Genomic DNA, 2,492 nt, shown 5'->3' on the forward strand with positions numbered 1-2,492 from the left:
AGGAGAGTACGGGGGTGAGTCCGAACTTCATGATGTTCGGTCGTGAGGTCGGATCGCCGGTGGACCTCATGTTCGACTGCTTACCGGGACTGGAGTATCCGGCTTGCCCGGTGGAGTATGTTGATTGGGTAAGACAGTCCATTCGTGCAGCGCATCAGCACGCGCGTACGCAATTGGGAAGAGCGGCGGAGAGGCAGAAACGGAATTATGACAAACGTGTCAAACCGGCAGCCTTTCCGCCGGGCACCTGGGTGTGGCGATACTACGTGCCTGCCTCTGGGAAGCTGGGCACTCCCTGGCAAGGTCCGCTCCTAGTAACACGGGAGCAAGGGACGCTTCGCTGGGTGCAGGCCCAGGAGACTGACCCACCTAGTGTGGTAGCGGTCGACGACCTCAAACCTTACGTGGGGGACTATGCTCCGGAACGTTGGCCGCTTCCGGGAAGCCGCCATTCCGAGAAAGCATTTCCCGGGAAACCACGGTAGCACGAGGGAATCGACGTGGCAACCAGCATGGACGTCTCATGTGCCGAATCTGCCGTGAACGTCAAGCTGAGGTAAGGGGAGTTGGACTCTCTGTGTAGCGAAGGACAGGGGAGCATGGCGATACACGTGCATTGGCAGTCCTGTGCAACGTTTCCGGCATGTTCACGGAGGCGTAATGTCAATGCGGAGCGTGGGATCTTAGGTTTCCCCGAGCTCCGGGAGCATCCTTTAGTGTTCGCTACCCGTCACGAGCCGAGAAGACAGGGAGGCATCGGGTAAGGATTACCCTCCTCCCAGTGTGAGGCTACGCAAGGATGTCAGACCGGGTGCCATTCACCCGCCACGGTCTTTGGTAAGTCTGTGCAGTCTGTAACCCCACCTAATAAGTGTCTACGTGTAGCAGTGTTGCTGGCCAATACACTACAACCTACGTACGCGCGCTATTTCCCAGGTTGCATTGCCTTAGACGAATCGTACAGGTGGCTGGGTACGCTTCCTCGTCGACGCTACGAGTGGCATTACAGGTACCGAGCACGGACGGGATTCACAACCCCGCCCGTCAGCGGCGTTCGCCGCGCCGCTGGGGGATGGGCCGGCGGGATCGGCGATTGGACTATGCCTGTCCATGGCGCCCGAGCCGGTGGAGGGCAAGGCAAACCGAAAACCATCGCCCCTGTACGATATCGATAAATGGCTCGACGGAATACAGCGCCTGCTAAGTAGTCGGTCGTAGGCAGAGCGTACGACCCGCGGAGGTAAACGCGGGTGGGAGAAAGGGGCGTGCTTAAACGTCGTACTCCCACGGTGGAAAGCTAGTGGGTACGGTAAAGGAATACGGGCATAGCTTGTCTCCCGTGTTTCTGGGAAGTGTGAGCAGCTAGGGCACATATCTCGCTATTTTGGCATGGTATTGTGGGCGTCGGTTCTGCACATATCTCGGACCCCTCATTATGCTTTCACCGCAATAGTGCAGTGTAATCCGTATTTTTCCTTGCTCGAAGTTAAAAAGCAAGAACGCACTAGCCACGGGAGCTCATCCCGTATGCTTGGGATTTGGGCGCATGTACTGTGTACTTGTTATTGCTCATTTCGCATGCACGGTACCCGTATGCATGGAGTTTGAGCACGTATGTACTGTGTACAGGTGATTTCTCATTTCGCATGTGCGGGGCCCGTGGCTGGCAGCAGCTTACTTCGGTGGGCACGAAAATAGCCGGTGGGATTCACGGATGCCGCGAGCTCGGCGGGGTGGGCATGTGGTACTGCTTGTCAGTAGGTAAGCAGCATGATGGCTGTATCACATATACCTCACCACATAGAACAGCAGCGGCATTGTAGTGTGAAGTAGCAAAACTTTACGGCACCGCCCGAGAGGGATTCGAACCACCCGTCTCCACCTCTCCAGCGGGTAAGCCGAGGGCGTCCAGAGGCTGGAAGCCCTTCGCCATTCAGGAAACGGCGCGATTGCTTTGCCTCACACGTACATTTGTACAGCCGCAATGCCACCAGCGAACGAGGGAAGGAAGAAAAAGGCAACGCTGGTGGCGGGGTTCGATCGCTCGAGCACCCGTCTGCCAGCCCCGTGTGCTACCTGTGCAGCTAACGAGCCACTGGTATTGGACGCACCGGAGGCCGGTAACAGTGCATCTGTACCGAGCGGGTGACGTCATACAGTTGTGCACGTAGCTATGACGCTTGACGTCACTGGGCCAGGACACCGGTTAGAGCCGGGAGGGGTTATAGGTCACGGGTGAAGGCCACAGGCTACTCGGTGAATATACGAACTCCCTATCCTGTACTCCCTGCGATCGGCAGCGGGGCAGGATATCCGCGGTTGTGAGTACGGGGAAGAAGCAACACGTTAGGGTTGCTCTCCCGTTTCTCCCGCGGTGTGCACGCAAACGCACAGGAACTCTGCGACAACGCTTGACGGCTGTCGTACGAGTGGCGGTGGGACGATCTGGGAAGATAGTGGGCGATTAAACGCCGCACTACTCTGCAGCCGTG

The sequence above is a fragment of the Priapulus caudatus genome, unplaced genomic scaffold (assembly GCF_000485595.1).
Source record: "Priapulus caudatus unplaced genomic scaffold, Priapulus_caudatus-5.0.1 Scaffold2447, whole genome shotgun sequence".
NCBI classification, from domain to species: domain Eukaryota; kingdom Metazoa; phylum Priapulida; class Priapulimorpha; order Priapulimorphida; family Priapulidae; genus Priapulus; species Priapulus caudatus.